This window comes from Ursus americanus, chromosome 15 (genome assembly GCF_024610735.1).
Source record: "Ursus americanus isolate L20-20 chromosome 15, mUrsAme1.1.p, whole genome shotgun sequence".
Lineage (NCBI taxonomy): Eukaryota > Metazoa > Chordata > Mammalia > Carnivora > Ursidae > Ursus > Ursus americanus.
The window spans coordinates 18088301-18102652 of NC_142141.1; the positions used below are offsets into that span (position 1 = coordinate 18088301).

Sequence of the window (14352 nt, forward strand, 5' to 3'; positions counted from 1 at the left end):
ACAGATGCTTCAGAAGCATGCTTTGTTCACATTAAAATCAGCTTTTTTCTTTTAAAAAAAAAACATTTTATTTATTTATTTGACAGAGACAGAGACAGCCAGCGAGAGAGGGAACACAAGCAGGGGGAGTGGGAGAGGAAGAAGCAGGCTCCCAGTGGAGGAGCCTGATGCAGAGCTCAATCCCAGGACTCTGGGATCACGCCCTGAGCAGAAGGCAGACACTTAATGACTGAGCCACCCAGGCTCCCCAAAATCTGCCTTTTTCTCATGGTCATCTTGAAGGCCTAACTGTTTCTTTGTAATGGTCTTCTGTATCACATTCTATGCTTCTACCAAAATATATTTAACTAGTCCCTTTTTAACAGACAGTAGTGTTCTAATTTCCTACCATTGATGGCATACAAGATCTTGATGAACTTTCTTAAAATATATTCTATGAACACATACAGGGGTTCTTCTGTTGGATAGCTTCCTGAAGTAGCTTGCTAACATACTTTTTCCCTTTGTCTCCTCAACACGAGGCACAGTATTTTACACACAGTGGGTGTTTCACCATTTACTGAATGTTCAGTCTCCACCATCCCTACCCAATCAAGAACCCCTTGAACTTTCAACATGACTTTTTTTTTTATCATTTCAATAAGAAACTAAATTCTTACATTTAGAATACATAAATAAAAAAATGTAAACCCTAATTCTATTTTGTAGATTTAAGTTATAATTCACTTCAGCTTCTTAAAAGAATTCTTTTGGATTTTCCCACCAACAACTGAGCATTTTTAATATGTTTTCATTAGTAATAAAAATCTGTGTTTTAAGGAACACGTTTGCGAACTGGCTTTTGAAAGGGTCCCCAGAGAACTGCTGTGGATAGCTACTGACGTGAAGAAAACCCAACATTTACCACGTGAAATTATCATCTGCATATCCACAGGGTCCCTTCCCAGAGGCTGTCTGGGGACCAGTGCTCCACATGGCCCTCGCACTGTGTGACAAACAGCAGGGAAGATGTTCTCTTCTGTATCTCGCCCATCTGATGTGGCTGCCAATAAGTGACAAATGAGCACAATTGTTATTTGTGTTGAATGGGATCAATGTGGGCTATCACCTAATAAAGTGCTTATTGAATGTGCACATTTTTTTTGTCATTTAATAACCAAAGGGAACTCTGTACTTGCGGGCTTGTGAACAGAACTTCAAAGGCATGCAGCACCGAACTCGGCACTCACCAACCAAATCTTATAAAAGCCATGTCAGGTAAGTCAGGGATGGCTGTGAGGGAGCAAAAAATGCTGTACTTTGGGGAATTTGTGATTTGCGAACTTGGAGGATGAGAGGAACTTCTCCATATTTAAGTATGCAGAAACTAACAAGAACCATTTAGGCACATAAAAGTTCAAACATAAGGGGTTGGGGAAATGAATGAATGAATGTATGTGTAGCTTAGTGCAGCATTTTTCAAACATTTTTGACTGCAGCCCACCATAAGAAATACATTTTACATCATGACCCAGGGCAGACATGCTACACACATGTAACTGAAATGAAAGTTTCATAGAGTAATACCCTTACTACATGATACTTTCCATCCTACTCCATTTCATTTCAGTATTTAATGAGGTCTGTGCCCCACTAAATTGACTTCAGGACTCACTGATGAATGGTTTTTCATCAGTGATGGTCAGCAGGTATCCACTGTAATTTTTTTTAAGTCATCTTCATGAAAGATAGGAAACTCGGGCACATAATCATCACATACCTACAGTTTTAGAATCATAAAGATCTGGGTTTTAGTCCCTGCTCTATTACTAGTGTATAACTTGGAAAAAGTGCTTAAATTTCATAAACTTCAGTCTCGCCATCTGTAAAGTGGGGATAATAACAGTATTAATCATATAATGTACTCTCAAATGATAACTACTATCTCCAATATCAGGAGGATGATGACGATGGTTATTTACTCACTCATCCTGAAAAATGTCCCAGAAATGGGGACATAATCCAGGGGAGGACAAGCCCTACAAAATGCAAGAAACTTTTGTGTAAAGACCTTTCCATTTATGAGCTACAGTCACCCAAATAAAGGTTTCCTAAAAAAATAGTGATCAAATTTTTTTCAAATTCTTAAAAGGCACAGTTTATAAGATATTGCTAAAACAAGTACATATACATGCATGTCCATTGCTGCACTATTCACAATAGCCCAAAGACGAAAACATCACAAATCATCATCAACAGATGAATGGACAAACACAATAGAATATTATTCATCCATAAAAAGGAATAAAGTACTGATACATGCTGCAACAAACCATCATAACCAAAAAAAGCCAGACACAAAAAGTGACCTATAGGGGCGCCTGGGTGGCACAGCGGTTAAGCATCTGCCTTCGGCTCAGGGCGTGATCCTGGCCTTGTGGGATCGAGCCCCACATCAGGCTCCTCTGCTGGGAGCCTGCTTCTTCCTCTCCCACTCCCCCTGCTTGTGTTCCCTCTCTCGCTGACTGTCTCTATCTCTGCCAAATAAATAAATAAAATCTTTAAAAAAAAAAGTGACCTATAGATTTCATTTATATGAATATCCAAAATAAATAAAACCATAGAAACACAGAATGCAGAATGGTGGTTGCCAGGAGCTGAGGGGAGGGGAGGGGAGTATGGAAGGATGGTTAATGGAATATACTTTTGGGTGATGAAAACGTTTTGGAAACAGGGTAGTGGTTGTACAACATTATGAATATACTTAAAACCACTGAACTGTTCATTTTAAAATGGTTAATTTTATGATATATGACTTTCACCTCAGTAAAATATGTTTCTTTAGTGAGCATGCATAGTACATAAAAAGAAGTACAGTCATTATTGGTCATTATTATCGTACTAATAAGTTATTTTCACCCTCTCAACAAAATACAGTATTATTATCACATTGTTATTCTTAAAAGATTGTTACAATCTAAAGGCATTAATTCTGTCTTATAACATTCTGACTAAAAAAAAAATCACATTCTCCTCAAGAGATAGGAAGAGAAGCCAGCATCTAAAGAAAGCAATGTATTTAACTACACACAAAACTCCCACAAGAGCCACGCAAATAGAAGAGGGAGACCCAGCCAAATCTAAATGCCAAAACATGGCACTAACCTACAGGAAGAAAGTCAAGAAAAGTTAATATTTTTAAAAGGCAAATTTATTTATTAAGTCTGGTGATGACACCCAAAATACGGAGGTTGCTCTCACAGCCCAAGACTATTTCAACAAGCTAGAAGAGAAAAAGAGATTGAGAGAAAACAAAACTGAAAAAATGTTATAGACTTTCTTTATTGAGATATATTTTACATACAACATTTTATTAGCTTAAAGTGTTCAACATATTGATTTGATACATTTATTTTGCTTTGTCACTCTAACATTAGCTAACACTTCTATCTCATCACGTGATTTCCATTTCTTCTAGTGTTGAGAAAAATAAAGATCTGCTCTCCTAGCAAGTTTAATTTTATAACAAAGCTTTGTTGTCTAAAATCACTGTTCTGTGTATTAGGTCTCCAGGACTTATTTATCTATTATTTTCACAAAATAAAATTTAATGGGAGCAATGTGACGCTGTGTATCTAAGTGTCTTAAAACACCTGTATTTTCTTGTTTTTAAAAAGGTGTAGAATGGTTATCTGGTAAATCTGGTTTAAGATATATATATATATATATATATATATATATATATATATATATATATATATATGTATATGTATATATATGTATATATTTTAAAGGCCTAGGGCTTCAATTAAATAACTGATGTGTGGCTGCTTAAAAAAAAATCTAAGTTAGATTTCATTGGTTGAAGTACAGTGTCCATGTTCAAGGAAAGGATGGTAACAGTGTCACTGTAATCCCTACACTGAGTACCACTGCAATATATTCAAAGAACACATTAGATTGGTGAGGGGTCTAGGAAAATATTCCAAGAAAAATGGGAAAAATTTTGTCCAGGGGAGAGAAAGCAAAGAGAAACACAGTACAAAGAAGCTTAGGGGTTACACTCTAAATGATCAAATAAGAAAATTTCAGACAGACAAAATTGTCCACAAAAGTACTCTAAATCACCTATAGAATACATTTATGTATTTTTCTTTATAAACGCTGATGTCTGAAAACCTCAGAGGGAATGAACAAAAAAGGAAATCTTCTACGCAACTGGGCTTCCAATCTTTGACATAATTTATCAACCCCTATCCATGAATGGGAGCTTGTATTAGATTCTTAGGGCTTCCATAACAAAGTACGACAAACTAGAGGGCTTAAAACAAAAGAAATTTATTTATCCACAGTTCTGAATGCTAAATATCTGAAATCAAAGTGTCAGCAGGACCGTGCTCTCTGAGGCTCTGGATAAAATCCTTGCCTGTCTTCCTAGCTTCTGGTAGTGGCTTCAATCCTTGGTGTCCCTTGTCCTGCAGCTGCTCCACTCAAATCCCTGCCTCTGTTGCCATATGGTACTTTCCCTGTGTGTCTGGGTCTTCACACGGCACTTTCCTTTTCTTATAAGAAGCCCAGTCACACTGGATTAGGGCCCACCCTAATACTTCATTTTAACTTGATGACATTTAATAAGATCCTATTTCCAAGCAAGGTCACACTCGTAAGTACTGGGACTTAGGACTTCAACCTCTTTGAGGGTCAGAATTCAACCCTCAACAGAAGAGTATGTAGAATAGATTCTAAAGTAAATTCGCTCACGGCAAAGTGTCTACCATTAGGCTTTAATAGAAACCCCTATACATTAATGGATGTGACTAGATACGTTTGTTGATAGGGTAATTAATGTTTGCTAGACTTTCATCTAAATTTTCCTTGTTCCAACCCACATACATACTGTATGAAATTTTGAAACCGGCAAAATTTTGGAAAGGAGCTTGGTCAGCTGCTTTCTGTCTTTCTAAATTGACATTTTCAATGGTGACCCCACTGAGGAGCTTCACGCTTCTGCCCTTGGGCACATTCTAGGGAGGTCAGGTTCTAAAGCCACAGATAAATACATGCAGGTGAGAGGGGACTATCTCGGCCTTGGTGCTCAATAGCTACTGCGCTCAACCACCTCATATATAAAATGGAGAAAATAATACACCCCCACACACACACAGACAGAAGGTCATGGTGCATAAATTAGGTAATACTTGTGAGAATTGCACTGAGAACAAATGCTGGTCCTTGCAAGTGCTCAACAATGACAGCTGTGCTCGCTGTTTGTTTGATTTTTTTAAAGTGCAAGCTCTATTGTGTGAAAAGAGATTTAGTGAATTCTATGGTGAATTCTGCGGTGACTTTAGGTGAATTCTCACTTAAAATAGTAAGTAAGCAATTAGGGCAATCCACAAGTGGTCTGGTCTGCTTTGCAAAACAGAGTTCCCCATTCATGAACAGGTGTTAAGCAAAAGCTGTGACCATACGTCACGGATGCCACAGGATGTTTACTCTCCTCTGGACACAGTGGGGTAACCCCTCTACCTCACAGGGTTATTTTAAAGATTAAGAAAATCACAAAGGAAAAAGACATGGCCCAGTGTGTGACATATAGTGGGGTGTTTGGGGGTTTTATTACTCTTGTAATCACTTCTGGTACTGTCATGATTAGAGAAGATTCATGCCCAGAAGAGATCAATCAAAAGACTCCCTTCCAACTCTTGGCAACATAACTTTATAGGAAGACTCACTGCTGAGTGTATTTTCCCGTTTACTTAGTAAGAATATCTGCCTCGTTAATATTTCAAGAAGAAATACAGCCCAGGAGTTATAAGGGCTGAGATTTTTGAGGACTCAAAAAATGTTTATCTGAGATATTCCTGGCAGCATTGTTTATAAATGTTAAGACTGAGAAATAGCTAAAACACACAAAGTTAGAGAACTGCATAAAAATAATGGTACATGATTAAGCGTACAGGCTCTGGAGTCAGCCAGCCATGTTTAAAGCTCCACTCAGCCTTTGGCAAGTTAACCTCACACAGCCATGCTTTCTTCTTATTCATGGAGCCATTGAAAGAATTACAGCAGGCAAAGCCCTTAGCACAGTGCCTGACATAGCAAGCCTCCAATGATGGCGATGATGATAATGATGGTGATGATGGTATAATGATGCCACCACCATTAAAAATAATGCTGGAGGTCTATCTTTTCCTGCTTCATAAATAAAATTAATATATGTGGCTAAATACTAGGTCTTGCAATAGAGGAATCACAATACCTTAATCCTGTGATGGGTTACTATCTCTTTTATACCTTTCTTTAGTGTCTGAACTTTTCATTTACAGTGACTTTAGAATCTAAAGAAAAAAATCTTTTCTATTTTAGCAAAAAAAAAAAAAAACAAGAAGAAGAAGAAAAGAGAAAAGACAAGGTTGGGGAGGGCAGGAGGAAGGAAGAGAAGAAGATTTGCTCTACAGGGCTAATCCCAGTTCCCCCTACAACTGAACTCTGTGCCTTCATTGGACCATTTTAATTACTATTATTTGAAGACTCCAGGGTTGTTGTTTTTTTTTTTCCCCTGGAAAATGAAAAATTCTTTTGTAATGCAAATGGATTTTCTCCGGTGTATTTGTCTTAGAATTGGGAGATTGGAAGATTCCCTTTTTTTTTTAAGATTTATTTATTTATTTGACAGAGACACAGCCAGCAAGAGAGGGAACACAAGCAGGGGGAATGGGAGAGGAAGAGGCAGGCTCCCAGCGGAGCAGGGAGCCGAATGTGGGGCTCGATTCCAGGACCCTGGGATCATGCCCTGAGCCGAAGGCAGACACTTAATGACTGAGCCACCCAGGCGCCCCAAGAATCTTTTTTTTAATTCTGTTTATTTAAATTCAATTAATTAACATATAGTGTCTTATTAGTTTCAGAGGTGATTCATCAGTTGCATATAACACCCAGTGCTCATTACATTACGTGCCCTCCTTAAGGTCCATCACCCAGTTACCCTCCAGCTACCCTCAGTTTGTTTCCTATGATTAAGAGTCTCTTATGGTTTGTCTCCCTCTCTGATTTCGTCTTGTTTTATTTTTCCCTCTTTTCCCCTATGCTCCTCTGTTTGGTTTCTTAAATTCCACATTGGAGTAAAATCATATAATTGTCTTTCTCTGATTGACTTATTTCACTTAGGGTAATACCCTCTAGTTCTATCCATGTCATTGCAAATGGCAAGATTTTAATTTTTTGATGGCTAAGTAATATTCCATAGTATATATATACCACATCTTCTTTATGCATTCATCTGTTAATGGACATCTGGGCACTTTTCATAGTTTGGCTATTGTGGACATTGCTGCTATAAATATTGGGGTGCAGGTGCCCCTTCGGATCACTACATTTGTGAGATCATAAGTTTCGTAAAGGCAGGGCAAACGTGAGTGCCTGTTCAAATAACGGTAATCTTTTTTTCTTTTCCAAACTTAAATTTTGATCATTTTTAAGCCTACAAAAGTTGAAAGAATAATATGAACACCTCTGTAGACACCACTTAATTTCAGTAATGATTAGCACTTCGCCATGTTTGCTTTCTCTAACGCAGATATACCTTTTTAAAAAATGTATTTACTTATTTACTCATGTACTTATTTTTTGCTGAGCCAGTTAAGTTGCAGGTATCATCTCACTTTGCTCCTGAACACTTCACTTCAGCATAACTTGCTGAAGAATAGGGCATTCCCCTAGATAACCACAACAGTATTCGATAACAGCAATTAGATTGTCACACCAGTAAAGATTGCCATGTAACTATTTATTCATTCCACAAATATTTATTGGGAGCTTACTGTCAACTAGTGAGCTAGAGTGATAAGCAAAATAAACATGATCCTGCTCACAGAGTGAGAGACCAACATTTTATAATAGTCATACCGATGACTATACAGTACAAGAGTCATGAAGTGCCACATCGTATTTACTTCAAACTTACCTTCGATTATTTACTACTATTTTGATTATAACAATGGCTAGTACTGGTTTATTAATTAGGAGATTTCCAGTTGCAAGTGACAGAAACCCAACTGAAACTAACTTAAGAATAAAAAGGTATTTATTGGCTCACTCTAGGCACAAGAAGCAGGAGCTGAAATGATAACTCCCTTTGAATTTCCAGACCCCGCCTTCCTCCTCAACGTTGATTTAATTCTCAGGCAGCCTCTCTCCATTGTGGCCAATGGCACGGCTACTGGCAATCCCGTTATACAGGACCTATAAAATTCTAGATCCAGAAGAAGGAGCCCTCTCTCCCAAGGTTCCTGCACCAGCTCCTGGAGAAGACTTGATTTGCCCAGTTTGGGTCATGTGCTCTTTCTGAACCAATCCCTGAGGCCAAAAGAATGGCGTGCTCCCATTGGTCAGGCTGGATCCTACACCCACCCATTGTGCTCGGGGTACAGGCAGGATTGATGCCATCCAAACTCTAAAGAAGGGTTCTTGTACCAAAGTAAGACGTGCTGGATGCTCAAAAGCCATCAGGCCACCCATGGCAGTGTCTGAAATTGTGCCTCTCCGCAGGTCCTTCCAGGACCTTCATAATACAACGCAGTGCACACTCCAAGCCAAATACCGGCAGGTGGGGATACGAGGCAAAGGCTTCCCGTTTCTAGCCTGATCTATGTCTTAACAAGCCGAGTCCACCAGAGGTCGGGGCAGAGCGCAAAGCAGGAATCGTCCTGGGGCTGATTCTTCAACCCTGCTGAAATCAGCAACTCACGCTGGAGGTCCGTGGGCACACACAGGCTGCAGCAGCCAGAAAGAAAACCCAGACTGTGGCAAAGCAACCATGTTTCCTTCCGAACTGCCCTCCTAAGGTACAGGTTTAGACTTCGAAGCAGGGGCACACAGGGTTAGGGAAGTGATTTTTTAAAACACCATATTTTGCAACCTCACATGTTCTGCTGAAGAAACACAGATACCAGGGCTCAGAAGGACGCAAAGTGAGATACAAAATTACCAGTGTTGGATCGCCCAGAGAGGCTGGATTCTCTTCTCTGCTCCCACCCGCCTCTCACCTTCCACCACCCTTCCACCTGTTCGCCACACCGATGGCCTTTCCGCAACTTGATCACACCAAGCCGGTTCCCACTGAAAAGCCTTTGAACGTGTGGAACCCTCTGCTTGGAGAGACCCTTTCCTAGACCTTCCCTTACTGAGCTCCTTCCTGTCCAGGAGTCTGTTAGCACCCCATCTAAAGTAGTGCCCCACCCAGTAGCACCAGCATATCACCCTGTTTATTCCCTTCATGTCATTTATCACCCTCTCAACTTGCCCGTAATTTTTCTGGTTTCCCCCACCCCACAACAAAACAACAAAACTCAGGGACTTTATTCTGCAGTTTACTCAGCACCTAGAATAGTGCCTCCTCAGACCACAGGGGCATAGGAAGCATTTAATGAATGAAAAACAAATGAATGAGTCCCAGTTTCCCACACATAAATTGAGATGGTGAGATTATATAATAATAATAATGGTAAAATACATTGAACACGCATTGCCTGTTGCCCACAGTGCGAAGGACTATGGGTAGCACTGTAGGTGGCTGCCTTTATATCTCTTCACCCCTAACAAGATCTCAAATATTCTCAGGACCTCAAATATCCAAGATGTTTCAGATGCCCAAATTCCTCACTTAGCCATTTATTCCTTTAGCTTAGCTCAGAACCTTTCAAGATACATTTCTGTCACAGAAACATTTGTTGAAGTGAAATTTCACCTAGAAGCCCTATATGAAAAACAAATGGAAAAAAAAATTATGTGTATTAGACCATTAAAAAAGCCGCCAACAAATTTCAAGAATAGGGATCAAAGACCACCATCTCTGACCACAAGGTAATTGGGTTAGAAATTTATAAAAATAGATGAGGAGCCAGTTCTCTTTATAGAGGTACTCCAGCTAATAATTGAAAGGATAAGGTATTTTGCTACTTGTCATGATTTAATGGATCTAGGCAATGAGAATGGAAGCCAGCTAACCTGACAGACCATCAGATATCATGTACCTCCTGATAAAAGAACACAGAGCCCATGAAGTCATCTCACCAAAAAGATCATATACAATCCGATTAAACTTCAAGACTGAACTATCAATTTGCGGGAAATACAGAACTTGTTAATTTATACCACAGGAATACAATCAGCAAATCCAAACAGAAGGACACCAGGAAACTGAATTCCTCCAAAATAAATAATGAGAGAAAAAAGGAGATGGAGCAAAAACTGATTAAAAGAGGCTTAAGAAACGTATCAACCAATCACAATACGTGGACCTTTTTTGGATCCTCATTCAAGCATACAACCTGAGAAACAAAAGATTTCAAAGTATATGAGAATTAAAAAGTTTGGCCCTGAATAGATGAATCATTGTTTTTGGAATGGTATTTTAATTATATTTTACTATATGGAGTCATTTTATTTTACAGACACAAACTGAAATGTGAATAGAATGAAAAAAGTTAATACGATTAATTAAAAATTCCCACCTATTCCAACATTTAAAAAATACTCTAAGACAAAAAAAAATTATTACAGCTTTTCAAACTAGAAATGAAAAAGCCACTGAAGCATCATACAGGTTTTCAATCCTAATAAAGTAAATACCCATAACTATAACCTACATAAACAAAAATCTACTTGAGGTTCTCAATAATTTTTTTTAAGAAAAACAGATTCTTGAGACTGCAAAAAATGAGGAAAACACTGTGGATGATCACCAGCCATGAAAGGTCCCTTTCTTGCTATGACCTCATAAGGAGCCATTATTATGGAATTCCACATACCTATAAAAGCCCCTGGTCATGCCTAGGTTTGCCATCCTTCCAGCTCAGCAAGCTGGTTTTCAGTGACCTGAAGGTCATTTGACTAAAGTTAGCTTGTTTTCTCCTTTGCATTGGGGCTTTTTGTATATTTTGTTTACACTTTTTCCTTTTTCTCATTTTTCCATTTTCTTTCTTTTTTCTTTTTTCTTTTTCTCATTTTTCTTTCCTTTTCCTTCTTTTCTTACTGGTTTTCTTTTTTTTCCCTTATTTTTAAAATTTATCCTTTTGTCTCATTTCTTCTTTTCTTGGTGTGTTAGTATTTGTCTTTGTTCATTTTTAGTCTGCCATTATGTTTTGATTCCATTATAAAGATCAGTTCATCGGGTGGTTTTTGGAAGTGATTTTCTTTTGAGATGACCTGGACCAAGCTTCTCACTAGCTTATCCCAAGCTTAAGCTCACCCTGAGACACTGGGCTTTCAAGTCCAGCAGTTAATCCAACACGTTGCAGGGCTTCTCAGCCATCTCTGCTGAGGAGACCATGTCTGCAACAACCAGCTCTTCAAGACCATCAGCAAGGGTACCTTTGCCATGGTGAACTTGGCCAGAGACATCCTGACTAGGAAGAGGTAACCATAAAGATCACTAACAAAACTCAACAGAATTCCTCCAGCCTCCAGAGACTATCGCGAAAAATAAAAATCATGAAGGCTTTGAATCATCCCCACATAGTGAGATTATGTGAAGTCATGGAGACTAAGGACAAGCCTCCTTGTCATGGAGTAAACTAATGGAGGTGAGTACTTAGTGGCTCATGAAAGTATGCAAGAAAAAGCAATATAAGCCAATTTCTACCAAACAGTGTTTGCTATACAGTACACAGCATCATAGTATAGTTGAGTATAGTATAGTATAACAAATAGTGTTTGCTATACAGCATCATAAGTTTATTGTTCATAGAGACTTAAAGACAGAAAACTAGCTCTTGGATGCTGACATGAACATCAAGACTGCAGACTTTGGTTTCAGCAACTAATTCACCATTGGCAACAAGTTAGACACCCTCTGGAGCAGTCCCCCTTTATGCTACCCTAGAACTCTGCCAAGGCCCAAAGTATAAGGCATCCACCATGGCTCTGTGGAGCCTGGGAGTCATTCTCTATATGCTGGTCAGTGGATTCTTGCCTTTGAAGCACAGAACTTTAGGGAGCTGCAGAAGGTTAAAGTGAGCAGAATATACCATATTCTCTTTGACTTGAGCATGGAATGTGAAAACCTGCTCAAGAAATGTCTCATTCTCAATATCCCAGCAAGAGAGGCATTTTAGAGCAAATTATGAAGGATCCATGGATGAATGTGCGAACCTGTCATTCCTACCTTTAATTGCTGTATTAGTCAACAACGATGGCCATAACAAAATGCCACAGATTGGGTGTCTTTAACAACAGAAATTGATTTCTCATAGTTCTGGAGGCTCGAAGTTCAAGATCAATGTATTGTAATGTCTGGTTTCTAATGAGGTCTCTCTTCCTGGCTTCTTTGTTGTCCTCACATGGCCTTTTCCTCTGCACCTATATATCCCTAGTGTCTCCTCTTCATATAAGGAGACCAGTGATATTATATCAGGGCCCCACCCTTATGACTTAATTTAACTTTTATCATCTCTTTAAAGGTCCTATGTCCAAATATAGTCAACATTGGGGGTTAGAGCTTCACTATATGAATTTGGTGTGGGGTGGGGTTTGGGGGGGGGTGCAGTAGATAGACAATTCAGTCCATAACAATTCCTAAGAATACTCAGAGGAGGGGCGCCTGGGTGGCACAGCGGTTAAGCGTCTGCCTTCGGCTCAGGGCATGATCCCGGCGTTATGGGATCAAGCCCCACATCAGGCTCCTCCGCTATGAGCCTGCTTCTTCCTCTCCCACTCCCCCTGCTTGTGTTCCCTCTCTCGCTGGCTGTCTCTATCTCTGTCAAATAAATAAATAAAATCTTTAAAAAAAAAAAAAAGAATACTCAGAGGAGCCAGTCAGATCTTGAGAGGATCAGGAGACAAGGCAAAAAGCAAGCAGCAAAGCCATCATGACTGCCAGCCCCCTATCCTGCCCAGAGAGGAAAACAACCCCTGGCCCAACTGCAAATAGCAATCTCTCTACAAGCCAAATAAGAGCAGGAATTCCCCACTTTGGGAGAGAGCCAGCCTTGGCCAGGCCTCCATGCAGAAGGGCAAAGACAGCCTAACCATGTCAGGATCCCAGGGCCTCCAGGGCTTCTTCCCCTGCATTCTCCCTGGACTTTTCCTGCCAATTTCGGGCATCCAAGACAGCCTGGGGGTAGCCCAAACAGGCCTCTGGGTCTCCCCACCACGGAGGGAAACTGTAAAGTGCTACAGCCTAGCACAGCCCTGTGTCCCTGTGGCCTCCCCTTCATCCTTCAGCATCAACAGCAGTGCTAGAACCCCGGATAATGCCAATTTCCCCCAGGATGTATCCAAACCAAACTCCATACACACTGGGCAGCTCCAGCAGTGTGGGACCAGAAGATTTTGCCCCAGTGTGCCCCCAGCTTCTCCCTCTTGCAACAGCTACAGCCAACACTGGGCCACTGGGGGCTCCTTCAGCAGATTCTCCTTCAAGAGTACATGGAGACACCTTTGTTTCAAATTTGCTGGGATGTAACCTGAATGAACCTAAAGGCGAAAACTAAGTGGAGATGCTCAACCCTGCAGAGGCCAAGCCACACTCGCTGCACTTCATGTGGAATATGACTATTGCAAGCTCCATGGAGCCCAACAAGATGATGCAGGAATTCAGCAAGGTGCTTGACACAAATAGCTGCCAGGACAAGCTGAACAAGAAATGGTGATGCTCTGCAGGCAGGGCACCCCAGGGCCAAGAAGGCTTCCTGCAGTGGAAGGTGGAGGTGTGCCAACTCCCACAGTGTTCTCTCAACAGGGTTCATTGAAATGCATTCCCAGCACCTCCATGACCCTCCAAAACAAAATAACCAATGCAGTTAAGCCTTAAAAGGCTGCCAGATTTGTAGAGCAGTGAAACTATATGATACTGCAACAATGGATACATGTCATTATACATTTGTCCAGACTCACAGAATGTGCAACACCAAGAGTGAATCCTAATGTCAACTAAGGACCTTGAGTGATAATGGTATGTCGACACAGGGTCACCAGTTGTAACAAATGTAGCACTCTGGTGGGGGATGTCAATAGTGGAGAAGGCTGTGCATGTGTAGGAGTAGGGGATTTATTGGAAATCTCTGTACCTTCCTCTCAATTTTTTATAAACCTAAAACTGCTCTTTTAAAAATAGTCTAAAAAAAAAAAAAAAAGGCTCCCAGGAACCACCTAGGAGACAAGAGGAGGGGCCAGCTGGCTCCATCTGCCAGCCTTCACTCAGCCCCACCTCAAAGGCAGAGACTGGACTGGTTTGTTTCCCCTGGGGCACTTATCCCCTCCCCTATCCTTCTGTGGCTTCTGTGGCTTTTCTTCAGGATTTGTGAGAGAGGGGAAGTGGTTCTATAAAATAAACACAAAAAACAAAACCCTTCCTCCTTTCCCTGCTCCTCC

General features: G+C 40.3%; 2 pseudogenes; both read left to right on the forward strand.

The window, feature by feature from the left end:
* Window positions 1-1250: 1250 nt before the first annotated feature.
* On the forward strand, window positions 1251-12151 carry LOC123788615 (serine/threonine-protein kinase MARK2 pseudogene; annotated as a pseudogene).
* Window positions 12152-12487: 336 nt separating this feature from the next.
* Window positions 12488-13730, forward strand: LOC148108849 (serine/threonine-protein kinase MARK2 pseudogene; annotated as a pseudogene).
* The last annotated feature ends 622 nt before the right edge of the window (window positions 13731-14352 follow it).